This window comes from Haemaphysalis longicornis, unplaced genomic scaffold (assembly GCF_048455015.1).
Source record: "Haemaphysalis longicornis isolate Haplotype H1 unplaced genomic scaffold, Haemaphysalis longicornis Haplotype H1 scaffold_14, whole genome shotgun sequence".
NCBI classification, from domain to species: Eukaryota; Metazoa; Arthropoda; class Arachnida; order Ixodida; family Ixodidae; genus Haemaphysalis; species Haemaphysalis longicornis.
The window spans coordinates 9393730-9408602 of record NW_027526245.1 but is presented as its reverse complement, the minus strand read 5'-3'; the positions used below and the strand labels follow the sequence as shown (position 1 = coordinate 9408602).

At 48.3% G+C, this 14873-nt stretch overlaps 1 pseudogene; it reads right to left on the bottom strand.

Annotated features, from left to right (window-relative positions):
* Positions 1–12382: 12382 nt before the first annotated feature.
* On the bottom strand, positions 12383–13000 carry LOC144165364 (Y-box-binding protein 3 pseudogene; annotated as a pseudogene).
* Positions 13001–14873: the final 1873 nt, after the last annotated feature.

Sequence of the window (14873 nt, the reverse complement as noted above, 5' to 3'; positions counted from 1 at the left end):
CGCTGCATTTCGTAATGACCAATGCAGTTTAGAAAACCTACACTACAACAAAACATATATCGCAAGAAATCTTCCAGTTCAACCTTCGTAGTTATTGACGGAGGGGTGCACAAGTTTTTACAAGTTTCTTGCTGGCTGATACTGCCCTAGTAGTTAAGATAGCTGAATTGAGCCAACAGCTCCTAATACTTGCTTTAGGCGACGCTTGTATTTTCTGATGTCCACCGTTGGTGGTGGCGTACACTGAAACGCGTTGCGGCAAAGTCAACTTCGTCCACACACTCCATTCACGGCTATGATAGCTGCCATGAAGTCCACATGTCCGCTCGTGGGTACTGGCCACAGATAAAGTGTTGATTGCCGCCCGGTGGTGCCGAAAGACCTAATATTGAGGCTCGCTCGCATTTCGCAGATCGCGCAAGCTTGCGGGCACCGGTGTCCTGGTATGTTATGAAACAATCTGAGGAGATCAGTGTCTTCCTTCGGATCATGTCATATCAATTTGCGACCACTCACTCTAGCTGGAAAATGGCCCTTTTAACGTGGCTTGGGTAAGCCGCAAGTCGTTAGCTGCCCAGAACAGAGGAAGCCTTACAAAAACGTAAATGTTCTAGATAATCGAAGAAGAATGATTCGTAATAATGTATAGGAAACCTTCAGGCTCGGCTAAAGCACAGCAAAATAACTGGTTAGGTATTTGCCAATTGACGGCTTGGCATGTTTCCTTCTGCCAATGTGTTTTCATTTATGCAAAAGTGTTTTTGTTTCCTCTTTGGTGGTTTTTGTTGTCACTGAGACAAATTGGTTCTTGAATTCCCACCCTGCTTTCAAACTGAAGGAGCTCGTTATGTTTTTAGACCTTCTACAAGTTTTCCAAATTTATTTCTACAACATATTAAGCATCACAGGGCGGCGGGAATATTTCACATTATCGTTTAGGTTTATGAGGTACGCTTTTTAATGTGCTTTGGACAATAAATTTCTAGAAAATCATTTTTTTTCTCATAATTGAAAGTTCAATAAAAGGCAGAAGACCTACTGTAGACAGTAAGCTCTTACAAACTCCTAATAGCACGTAAAAGCAGAAAGTCAACCATATCCCTCCGCAACGTCGGGAAAGGTTTATTTCAGCCACAATTAGGAGAATGCAATGTCCCCTTATTTTAGAATAGGATTGATCCAAGCTTGTTAAGCTTAACAAAGTATATTATTTCACCAAGCTCTACATGTAGTAGTATCAGTATATCTCCCAGTCCCAGCCTGTATCGCAGGTTGCTGTGAATGTCAGACTTTCCGCAGGTGATTCTTTAGCCCGATTACACCAGCGTACGAAGGCACGCTTTTTTGGCCTCTTGCAAGTTTTCTCACAGTATGGCACAAAAACCAGGGACCATGTGCTATTCGGCCTCTTTATAAGCTGATAACCTGCACCAGTAATGGGAATATTAACTGAATTTTTGAGGCTTCCGCGTACTCTTACCTGAGAGAATACGTGAAGCGGTGGTTCATGTTATGAAGATCATTTACTCTTATCATGACTACTCCAAGCATTCGGTCTTAAACCAGCGTACCTCCGTGCAGTCCAAGGAAGCACGAAAAAAACGCTTTCTTTTCGTGATAAAGCACAGATGTTCTAATATATATTCACAACGGCGTATATGTAAATATATAACAAAATATATAGTATTAAATATATTTTTATATATAGGAATATAAGAAAAAAATTACAGCATCTTACCGTGGGGAACCAGGATGAGGATGCGAAGCATCGTGGCGGTTCCGTGTGGTTCCATTGTGTTGCCGTTATGTTGAGTGATCTGGTTTGTTTTATCGCCGGAGGGAATTCCGCGTCCGGGTCCACACCGTTGGCAAAGGCACGCAAGTGCTGTTGTGTTACGGTGAGTAGGCGGTCGTTCTCGAGGCGCCGAAACTCATCCATCATGTTCTTGTCGATGTTCTCTCTGTGGTAGAATCGGTAGTCTCCGTCAGCTTTGGTGAGGTAAAGGTTGTTGACATTGGTGCACCGGCTGAGAGCAATGTACACGCCCTCCTCTTCGGAGCTTTGTCTTCTCGTTCTTCTTCGTCTTCGGCGGTTCCCCTACGGGAAGATGACGACGGTGGTTGAACGAGAACCTATCTCGTGATGGATTCTTTGGTTGGCCAATCCATAGGGGCAACCTACCACAATCATCATCAGAGGCGCTGCGGACGGGGCTGGTTGAGCTGCAGGGTGCGTGGCGCTTCCCGCCACAGCTTTCCCACGGGAAATTCAGCACCCCCCTCTAAAGTTTTCAGTTCGTCGTTTCCATTGACGTTCAGCTTCGCGTGCCTTCGTTGTATCAGTAGCTTCTTGGCGTAGTTTGAATGAGTAAAGGACATAAGGCGCGTTCGTAGCACTTGCTTCTGTCCCGGATTTGTAGCGTAATGGGAAGAGCACCGCGTACCGCCCGTTGCGGCCAGAGAGTCGTGGGATCGAAACCGGGTGCCGCGATTTCTTTTTTTATAATGTAGTTTCGCGGAGCTCTGGGTTTAAGGAGGAGAGTTGCGCATGGGCAGTGAGCGTGTGAACGGCGCCGCCATCAATGACGCAGGACCAGGTGAGCCTAAGAAATACTCCGCATTTAAAAAATCCATCAGTGTGGGTACCGTGACTGTTGCAAACCTTTCATGAAAGACTTCTCTATCAAGCGTCTTTGCTGGAACATCGGCCACAATCGTGGCCGCTACTTTGCGGAAAGCTTGCTTATATATAAAATATATTTATATATATATATATATATATATATATCTATATATATATATATATATATATATATATATATATATATATATATATATATATATATATATATATATATATAGTCACGGCCCGGGGGTTAACAAGAAAGTCCCCTTTACCCCGAGTAGTCCGAGTGGCGCTGACAACCGCCACAAACCACGGGAAACATAAATACCCAGAAAGTGGAGGGGCAAAATAGCACCGCTGGTAGCGTAGTGGTTATAGCACCAGACCGGTATTGTGGAGGTCGTGGGTTCGGATCCAACCTGGGGGCAATTTTTCTAGACTTTCTTTCAAAATTTTTTATCTGTTTCAGTTACCTGCCACATAGTCCCCTTTGTATCAGAGGTTTTCTTGACTGCCAACCCTTATTTTATGTCTTTTTTCACCGAGCTCCTCATTCCCCATTTTCTGATTCGCTGCATGCATAGCGAGGGCCTCTGTTCTGGCAGTGCTGGTGCCATAGGGAGCTTATGAGGGTTCAACGCTGGTCGACCACTCTCGACATGTCGTAGACACTCCAGTCACAGCCCAGGGGTTAAAAAGAATGTCCCCTTCACCCCAAGGAGTCCGTGTGGTGCTGGCACCCACCCCCAAGCGCAGGAAACAAAAATACCTAACATAAATACCAAGAATATGGAGGGGAAAAATAGCCCCGCCGGTAGCTTAGTGGTTATCGCACCAGAGCGGCATTGTGGAGGACGTGGTTTCGGATCCCACCTGGCGGACATTTTTTCTAGACTTTCTTTCTTTCCAAATTCTTTATCTCTTTCAATTACCTACCACATAGTCCCATTTGATATCCGAGGTTTTCTTGACTGCCAACCCTTATCTCGGTCTTCTTTTCAACGAGCCCCTAATTTATTATTCTGATCCGCTACGTGCACGCAAGGGCCTCTGTTCTGGCAGTCTTGGTGCCATAGGGAGATTAAGAGGGTTCAACAGTGGTCCATCCCTCTCCACATGTCGTAGACACTAAAGTCACGGCCCGGGGGTTACACAGAAGGTCCCCTTCACCCCGAGTAGTCCGAGTGGCATTGGCCACCACCCCCAAGTGCAGCAAACAAAAAATACTTCAATATAAATACCCAAGAAACTGATGGGAAAAAAGCCCCGCCGGTAGCGTAGAGGTCATCGCACCAGAGTGGTATTGTGGAGGTCGTGGGTTTGGATCACACCTGACGGAAATTTTTTCACCACTTTCTTTAGGACTGCAAAAAATTTTCAGCTGTTTCTGTGACCAACCACAACTTCCAACCCATCGATATTTATATATATATATATATTTATAAGTATATATATTTATATTATATATATATATATATTTATAAGTATATATATATATTTATATATATATATATGTATATATATACATATATGTATATATAAATATACATATATATGTATATTTATATATATACAGTTGAACACGGATATATAGAACACGGGTATATCCAATTGTTGTCTATATCGAACAGTGCAAACATTCCCTTGAAATTCAATGCAAAAGTATAGGGCTGTTGTTCGCGTGTATCGAACGCCTGATCAGGGGCAAATTTGATATCTTGAATTCCGCGCCGAAGGGTCCCCTGAAAATTTGCGTCCTCTGATGGGGTGGAGTTGATAATGTAGACTCATCGCAGGCGCTGCCTGGTTTGGTGAGACACAGGCGGCATCCGCGGCATTATGTCGCTTCGATGGCCTTCAACAGCTGTTTTCACGCTAGCACAAGGGGCAGCTCGATGATAGCTAGAATGCGGATAGTGGTTGGGGCGAAAGGACATAAAGGAGCCAAAGACGTTGCCCGGAGGCACTCTTTTTCTGTGATTGAGATTTTTGGTGGCTCGTGGGGGGGGGGGGCGATGCGGCGTTGTATGTTTGTTTTGTACAAGGCATTCATTTCGGAGCAACGAAGGCGGGAATTCGTAGGGTGCAGGCTGCTGAAAAGATGTTGGTTGAAAAGGCGTTCGGAATTCCTCGAAGTAGTTTTGAGGGCGATGCACCCATCAACGTTGACGTAAAGGCGAATGCAGCGCAACCCGCTCCGGCTATTCCCGAGCGTGTCGGGTGTAAACCGACTTCGTTGCACGCCTCCAGATGGGGGAGGTGTTCGGTTCGGATACTGAAGATAACGGCACTCAGTGCCTGACAACGTTCCCAACCGCCTACTGCAGCCGAGGTTACGTCAGCGTTATTCACATCTGTTGTGGCACAGTGTACAGCGTTGATTTTCTCATTTGTGCGTGTTTGTAATCTTGAAGACAATTTGGCGAACTCTACTACGCAGAAGAAAAAACAAGCGAAGCTCAAAGACATTTCAATAATAAATAAAGTGCGGTGGTCACCATGCTGCGGTTCGAATTTTCGGCGCTTTGACGGTCAAAGCCGTAAATTTCCGTTTTACACGACTTCAGAAAACTCTCACTGATGTGCGGAGTTGTCAGATAACCTTCAGAAAGGCCTATTTTATATATCGAATTATCGATATATCGAATTCTTTAAGGATCCCCTTGGAGTTCGATATATGCGTGTTCGACTGTATATATATATATATGTTTGTGTGTGTGTGTATTGTAGCAGGGGAAGGCATTGGTCGTAAAATTGGAATGTGTTTGGAGAGCAGCATAAAAATGAGAGAACTGGAAAGGAGAAGAAATAAGAAACGATAAAAAAAGACTCATAATCATGGGATTTGAACAAGCGAAAGAAAATCAAATCAAAAAGAAAATTGCAGATTCAGGGTCCCGTGGCAAAAGGGGAGAGAAAGGTCAAAAAAAAGACACCCCCGTGCTTGCCTATGGCGTACATATGGCGATACATATCCGTGATAAGACATTTTTTCCCGCGACTAAAACATGTAAGAGTACTATACTTGGTTTGCAGTTGTTGAATGAAAGGCCAGCGCTCACAAAAGGCAGTCAGACAGGGAGTACCAACAGCATCAAAAAGGCATGGGAGACCGGTCATGAAAGAAAAGATAAACCAAGACAGGTGTAGGAACATTACGCGCACCTGTATATACATAAGTGGTCGGCACAGGACAGCCTCCGGGAACCCCGTAGCCGTCAGCAATGAATTATAGCAAACAGGAATACAAAGCATGAATGGGAGAAGAAAGCAATGCACACGCTTGGTAATAAAAAGCTCACAAGGTGAGGCTATGAAAGGTAACAATGGTTCCGCAGCCTTCTACCCAGTACATAATGAACAGACTTGCTAGTAAGATTTTGTTTATGTAAGCCACTGTGCTACGGAACGCGGTGCTAGCAGGCAAATAAAACCAACTGCTGGGTGTCGCCAACGGAATGGAGAAGATTATCAAGGGAAATAAAGAACTGTTATAACAGTATGAGTACAAATCAAGAATTCCAGAATATAAATAGGAAGGAGGGAGGAGAAGGAGAATGCGAAAACCAACAATAACATCGTAGGAAAAAATATATCAGTTTAACATAACAGTAATTGATGCCAAAAGATGCTTACGAAAGCAACAGACAAGATAGGACTCTCCAAACTCGCGATCACGATGCCTTTTGAAACGAGAATCCACAATTGTGGCCTTCTGCTGAACCGAACCTCGAATCTAGTTTCAAAAGGCATCACGATCGCGACGCTCCAGAGTCCCAGCTTATCTACGAGCTTAAAACGGCGTCATTTGGCATCAAATAAAATACTGGAAAACTGATGTGTCTTTCCTCCGATTAAATTGACGGTTTGCGCCATCGCCTCCCCCTCTCTTATTTATACGCTGGAATTCTGGTGGATTTGTCAGGATAGTGTTATGCCAATTCTGCATTTCCCTCAATAATCTTGCACCATGAGTTCGCGACACTCAGTAAAGGATTTTATTTTTGTGCTAGCACCTCGTTCCTCAGCGAAGTTTCTTCACTGAACCACATTTGACCAGCAAGTCTGGATATGATGTTCAAGGTAGAATGCTGCCGCCCCATTCGGAGCATTGATACTGTTACGGGATTGCTACGGACCATCTGAACGTAATATGGACACCGAGGGAGTGGCCCCATCACGGAGCAGCACTTGCGGTGGATGGTTGTTTGACGATGAGGAGAGTGCGAACGATCTCGCTCTCTGGCTGCACATACTTGAGGCTGTGGCTACTACGTTCTCAACCATGTTACATTTGTAATTATCTAAAATATATGATTTTACCCATAACCCCTTTTGGTGGACGAGCCGGGTAGCGGTCCATCACCACGGATCTCCAAAAGGGCATCACATCGGCTCAACCGTGATGACTGAAAACACATCTGATGCTGGGGGCAGCGCCACAACCCCTTTCTTAGTCATGGCACAGAAGCGTTGGTCTGGAAAATTCTGCGGTTCCAGTGACACCGGTGTTGAAGATTGGATCAAGTTTTGCGAAGGAGTAAGTGGCCAGAATAGCTGGGACCCAACTGCCATACTTGCAAATGTTGTTTTCTGTCTGAACAAGCACTACTCGCACGGTACGAAACAAACGAATCAAAAAATTCTAGTTGGGAAAGCCACCGCATTGAACAAGACAACAGCCGCCGCATCACGACCCAGTTGACACAGCTTTCAAATAACGCGGTGACTCCTACCAGCGAAACGGCATTTTTGTCATTACCTACACCAATGTTCACGTGCAGCTTGGATACAGGGACTTATGCGGATGCGGTGACCTAGATTGTTTCCCGCAAACTTGAATCTATAGCAACTGCGCCAGTTCCATTGCGCACGACAAACAGCAACCTTCCAACCATTTGGCTTAGTCAAGCGGTTGTTCAGGATGATTTTGTACACAAGCAATTTCATTCGTTTCCTTCAGCGAGTCACATACCGCTACGAAAACCACCTCCGTGAGCAGTTTCCCCAAGCTACTTTGTTTTATAACAGTATCGCGTTCTAGCTGAGTGGGGAACACATGAAGACCGGACCAACTGCAGACGTGTGAGACATTTTGTTCGCTAACGTCAGCGCCCCTGGTTCCAGTTTCCCCGTGACAATGTTTCCCCAGACCGCTTCGGCAGTACGTCCGCCACTTTTCATCTCAAAATCAGGAGCAACCAGATGACTACGCCGGCACTCTGGCGTAGCGATTGGACCGCTCGCCCTCACCGCACCGACGTCAGTCTTGTTAGGCGCAGTCTCAGAGACCATCATCTCCGACCACCTCCAACCACTTCTCGCCGGAAAACTAATAAACCCAGTCTCCCGGAGTGAAGCTGCATTCTCTACTTGGCCCACCAATCATCTTTTGACAATGTCTACTAGAGATAATTTCTAGAAACTGAAGTTGGTGGCATTCCTGTTCGTGTACGCATTTACACTGGAACGACAATATCGGTGATAAGATGAAATCTACGCTGTCGCCTTTATTAGGTCGTCACGCCTGCCCTATCTCATGTCCGACAAGCTGATGGTGTAACACCAATAATAGCTGGAATGTGTACTACTCGTGTTGCGATTGCTGTCAGTACGGTACCTGTTACGTTTGCCATACCAGAAAACTGTGCACATGACGTGATCTCAGCACTTCACTTCTTAGCGGACCATTGAGCTCTCATCGACTGTTCCACAGGTTTCCTTAGTGTGGAGCTACCTAGTGTGCCCGTAGCGGATAACACTGAACCTGCCCGGTTGTGTTCCACAACGCAAACCCGTCTCGTGGCTCAGGCCAATACCTAAATTTATTGTGGCGGTCCGTTGCCCTCTTGCTGTGAGTGAGTACGTTTTTTCTCCAACGACTGACGTACTGCTGACACAAAACGTAACGCGGCATCACACAGCCACCTCCATTACTGACAGCACACTGTCTCTGCCTATACTATACTTTCGTTTTCATGCACAGGTATTACCGAACGGATGCTCACTTGCGTCATTTTCCCCTTAACGACTACGAAATCTCGACGTAAACCACCACTACCCCTGACTGGGTACATTCATACAGCTGCCCCAGCGTCCACAAACAAGGTTATGCCGATGCTGAGCCCCGACAATTCACAAGAGACAGTGCATTATATTCGCCACCTGCTAGTATCTCACTCCGACATTTTTGACTTCCCCGTTCATCATTTGGGATGAATGAGAGCAGTAAAGCATCGTATCGACACTAGTTACTCTAGTCCTATTCACCGACCACCATATTGCATGTCGCATGCCGAGCGCGCCGTCATCCAACCCGAAGCTATAAAATGTTGACAAAGTACTTCACTGAACCGTGCTGAGTCTGCGGGCCTCACAAGTGATGCTTGCAAAGGATAAAGGAGGGTTTTGGTGCTTTTGCGTTGACTACCGCCACCAAACCAAAATCATTAAGGCTGTATACCCACTTCCCAGCATCGATGATGCCCTTGACTGTCTACATAAGGCCCAACACGTTTTTTCTCTTTACCTCCGTTGGAGTATTTGCAAATTTGTGTAGATGACCTGGACCAAAAAAACGCTTATGTCACCCCTGAAGGCCTGTACCTGTAAAAGCTAATGCCTTTCGGTTTATACAAAGCACCTGTAACATTTTAGCGCATGATGTACTCTCTTCTACGATGATTCAAACAGTGCGCTTGCTTGTGCTACCTGGACGACGTCATAGTCTTTTCGCCTTCATTTCCTTCCCATCTTACGTGCATTTCCGATATGCTCGTACTTTTGTGCCAAACAGGCCTTCGGTTAAACTCTGCCAAGTGCCACATATATATTCTCCTGCATCTTGTTGACGCACAAGGTATTCATCCTGACCCTAAAAAGTCAAAGCCGTGACGCAGTTTTTTGTGCCACGCCCTTCGGCTGACATTCGAAGCTTTGCTGACCTTGCTTCGTACATTCCTCGGTTAATAAAAGGCTTTGGTAACGTCTCCAAACCTCTCACTGATCTACTGCAGCAAGATGTCACAATTTTATAGGCACGTGAGCAATATTATCGTTACAATATTATTCGTTACAATATTATCCCGGATGGTATCTGCCCCTGTGTTAGCCTTATTCGACATCTCCGTTCCCACGGGAGTTTGCACTGACGTAAGTGGGCAGGGCAATGCAGACATTATCAGCCAAATACAAGCCGGATGCGACCGAGCCTTTGCATACTCCAGTCGCCTTCTTTCTCTATCTGAACGTAATTACTCGATCACTGAGAGAGAATACCTTGCTCTAGTTTGGGTTGTGGCTAAGTTTCGTCTAATCTTGTATGGCAGCAACTTTCTCGGTAATTCTCACCACCATGCTCTGTGCTGCTTGCTTTCCCTCAAAGACCCCTTGGAACAGCTGGATCGCTGGGCTTTGCGGCTTCGGGAGTACTCCTATACTGTCATCCACAGGAAGCCATCCGGGCACAAGTCGAGTAGATGCTTAGCGACGACATTACACAGCATCGAAAAGCCCCTGGGCTGCTCCGGTCATACTCGTAAAGAAAAAGGATGGCAGATTCAGGTACTGCGTTGACTACCGGCGACTGAACGAAATCACAAGAAAGGGCTTTTACCCCTTGCCACAAATCGGCAACCGCCTCGACGGCCTCTGCCCGCGAAGTACTTCTCATTGATGGATCTGCAGACACGCTTCTGCCAAATTGAAGTGGATGAAATGGATCGAGAGAACACTGCATTCATATCCCCAGGCGGCGTATACAAGTTCAAGGGGATGCCGTTTGGACTATGCAAAGAGCCAGCAACGTTTGAGAGTAATGCACACTGTGCTAGCTGCCCCTAAGTTGACACATCTGGCTCGTATACCTCTACGACGTTGTGGTATTCGCCCGGACTTACGACAACACCTTGCAAGGTTGGAGTCTGTACTAGAGGCTACCCGTACATCGGGGTTAACGCTTAAGCCTAAAATGTGCCGCTTCACGTACGAGGAACTCACGCTTTGGGCCATGTGGTGATCGCCGCAGAAGTCTTGCATGACCCTGCGAAGTCTTCGTCCGTAGCCAACTTCCCAAGCGTGCGAAGACTTCTCGGGTTGTGCGCATACTACCGGCACTTCGTCGCAACCTTCGCACGCAAAGCAGAGCCACTCATCCCTTGACGAAATATAGCCCCCTCTCCGCTGGTAAAATTCCAGTGGGGAAGCATATTGCGATCTCCAACAACGCCAGCGAAGCCCGCCCATGCTCGCTCATTTTGACGAAAACGCCTAAACGGAAACGCACACGGACGGCAGTAATATAGGCCTGGGTGCCGTCCTCGCCCAAAAACACAGCGGTCGCGAAAAGATAATCGCCTATGCAGCCGTCGTCTGTCAAGGAAGTAGAAAAACTACTTTGCCACAAAGAAAGTGTGCCTGGCAATTACATGGACCATTCCAAAATTTTCCCCCTACGTGTATGGTAGACCGTTCAAGGTTGTGACAGACCACCATGCACTATGTTGGCTCGCCAACGTTAAAGAACCCTCTGGCCATCTTGGGCTATGGAGCTTGTGCCTACAAGAATTCGACGTAACAATCATCTACAACGTCCTTCCCTTGTCGTTGTTGCGCCGTTCACAGCCCCACTGCGCATGCTCGGCTTGCTGAACGCACGGATGATGGCTTACCCTTTTATGGCTCCTGGAGCGACAGTGTTAACAGTGTCTTCCTCGGCCGGCACGAGACAAGCACGCTTCGTTTTTAAAGGCTTTTGAAGCCACAGTGTTGCCGGTGTCTTCCTGGGCCGGCACGAGACGAGCACGCTTCACGCGCCTTCGAAGTTTCATCGTCGTCGGCAGCGTCGTACGTCGGCGAGTGTAGGCGCGCCGTGATTACAAGCAGCCCTCAACCATCCGGGGAACGTGCATCGACCTCATCTTCAGCAACTTTAGGGTTCATCTATGACTTGGATTTCACGGACCATAGGGCGGTTAAAATGAAAGCAGAAAAGCCAACCACAGCTCGACGTAACCTACATTGAACATGATGATGATAATGAATAAATAAAAACTCATACCACGTACAACGTCTCTCTCTCTCTTGTGCCTCTCCACTATAACACCCCCGCAGCCCCTCCAATAAAATTACACCATCTTCCTGTAGGGGAACACTGAGTAGTATGCGAAGCCGCCATGGGGTCAACGCAATTTCGGATTTCGTAGTTCAGGTAAGTGAAAAGTGTGGTAGTTACTATAACGTGAAGAGAGAACGACATCCACGTCTTAGTGCATGGAATCTCAACGAACACTGCTTTATTTTCTTCTTCTGCTCGCTCGCTCGCCTCGCGCGTCGCCCCGCGTCCACCTCCTTTTCCTCTTCCCCTGCTGCCCGAGAGGTGTGCCAGTTCCAGCCAGGAAGATTCAACATATTTCCGCCCCCGCGCTGGGTGCATCGGCTTCCAACAGGTAAAGCCGCAGGACGGCACGCCGGATTTCCTAACCGCCTGGAAGCCGCAGTCGGAAATACCTGCTTGTTCCATCTCTTCCCGGCAATGCCTCAATGATGCGCCCGATTTTCCACATAAAAGCGTTGTCCTGCACGATGACAATGTCGCTAACTCGGAGCCGGGAGGGAACAGCTGTTAGAGTATAATGAGCAGAGCGAAGAAGCAGCAAGTACTCTCTTCTCCATCGCTTCCATAGCTTGATGACAAATTGACCTCATTGGTTGAGTCGTCGTCTGAGGTCGTTAGCCGTGATGCTCTGCATGAGATGATCAGTTGTCGACGGCAGACATACAAGACGGTTCCCGACGAAGAAATGCGACGGAGTTGTAGCGCCAGGGACGGAATCGGCGTCCAGGAGGCGGCGGCGACTGCGGTGGCTGCTGCAGCCGCTGCGAGTCCGCAGTAACGTACCCGTCGCCGTCATCATGGGCCCCAGATACACGGCGTCGCGGCGCGCGCCACGCGTAAAACCGGGGTTGAAAGCGGCGCCGGTGGGCCGCGTAGGGACTTCCTTGCACGGGTTCGCCGTCAGGCCCGGTAACGTTGGCCGCTTCGCGGCCCTTCTCGCCGACGACGACGTCGAACTCCACCGTTTCTTCCTCGCAGACGCTGCGCATGATCTTCTGCGGGTTGTTGCACGTGATGGCAGTATGGTGCACAAAGATGTCCTCGTGGGTGTCGTTGCGGTTGATGAAGCCGTCGCCATTCTTGACGTTGAACCACTTCACGGTGCCCAGTACGCGCTCGGCCAGCACGGGCTTCTTCTTGCCGGGATCACCCATCGCGGGGGTCTTGGCGCTGACGTTGGAATCGGGTCGCCCGCGCCGAGCTCTTTTAGAGTATGTTCCCTGGATGACCCAACCAAAAACTGTCTCCATGGCCCACATGCTGTCCGTTAAACGTTCGATACGTCCTGTGACCCGCTTCCAGTAATTTTCAGAGCCCACTAAGACGCTAATGGTGGCACTCTGATCCTTGCAATATTGAGGCTCGTCCGCGATGACCAAGTTTCGGCTACGGAGTATGGAAACTAGAGCAGGTACCATTGGTGAACTTCTTACAGTGCATACCTCCGGAACCTCCAAAGCATGGAGGGCTACTTCTTTCGACTCGAAACGACCAGTCGGCGTGACGTTCAATTTCCGGCAGCTGTACCGCCGCGAACGCTGAGAGTCACCGAACGTGAATACCGTGAGGCCGGTAGCTGTCTGGCGTTTCGCCGACACCTCAACCGGCGGAACGGAAGCGAGAGGGGGGGCAGTAAAAAGAGTGGAGGAGGAGGGATGGAGGAAGAGAGGGAGAATATTAGTTCGGCACGCGACTCTTTTTTGTAGCACGCACCCGTCCCTGCAGACAGGGGAAACACGCGGCACACAGTAACTCGCCCAGGGAACATCACCACGAACCCAGGGGTGCGCCAGGAAAAGATCAGAACCCCGGTAAGTGGGTCACCAGATTAGGTCACTGTGAAGGTGAGCAGATGGTTTGTGAGGGCCTCGAGTGGCGCGAGCGCAAGACCAGATGGTAGCCGAGGGGGTAACTACGCCTGTGCCGCCGCCGCCGCCGCAACAGTCGCTAGGTCTGAACTGAAAATAATGTTTGTGTAACGCTCCAATTATATCGCCACAACGACAACTATTCGACACCTTAAAGCGCACTATTACCTACATGTTTTCTTCGTTCAAATATTAAACGCGTTACTGCACACACATACCAAACGACGGGAGGCGGCTAGTCCGAGGCATCGCCGCCACTCGTACAACTTTCGCGCCTGGTGCCATTGCCGAGCGGCCCATGAGCCACCGCCGGCGCGAAATTTGGGCGAGCGTCGGTTGCTGCGGCCAGCGGCTCGGCCCGGGCCCCGGCTGCCGCGGAAAAAATGAGGTCAGCAGCGTCTGCGACGTCACCAACCCCCTTTCACCCCTCTCCTCTCGTTGCCATGACGATAAATGCAACGTTTTTCACACGCCACGTACCACTAGGTGAGGATTTGGCGCTGTTGGCGCGAATTGCGCTGGGACCACGGTGGATGCTACAGAGGCCGCCCGTTTTCGCGCAGTGCTCTGGGCGTGGCCAATCACTGATGCCGTTTTTTGCCCACCTTAGCGCAAACCACTGCCCCGCTACGGGCGGTTTTTCAGAAACAGGCTGATTGGGTTCGGGGTCCAGCTGAGAACACTGCTTTCAATAGCTTGAATGCTCTTATGTCCTCGGGAAAATGTAAGGCCATGTACGATCCGCGACTTCCCACGATACTTTCGGCCCTTTTCGTTTGGTATAGCTGCCATCCTTTTTGAAATACAATCTAATGGCGAGCGCCGCCTGATAGCGTTCGCTTCAAGGTCATTGACCAAAACCGAGCCGCGCTATGCACAAGTCGAAAAGGAAGCACTACCGTTTACATGGGCTGCCGCAATATTCGACGAATACATATGAGGTATGGATGTTACGTTGGAAACAGACCACAAACCTCTCGTTTCGGTGCTCGGTAAAATGCCTATCGATTTGTTGACGCCAAGGTTGCAGCGCTTCAGAATGAGGCTGATGCGATATCAGCTCCATATTGTGTATGTTCCCGGCAAAAGCTTGATAACGGCGGACGCTCTTTCGCGCGTGCCGATGGAAGCAGATAAACTCGCCGGTGAACTAACCGTCTCGGAAGTGTCGTCGTTTGTTAAATGTTGTGTTCAAGGGCTTGAAACTGGCAATAATTTTGTTAACCGAACACGTAATGCTGAAAAGACTGACGTTGTTTGTCAA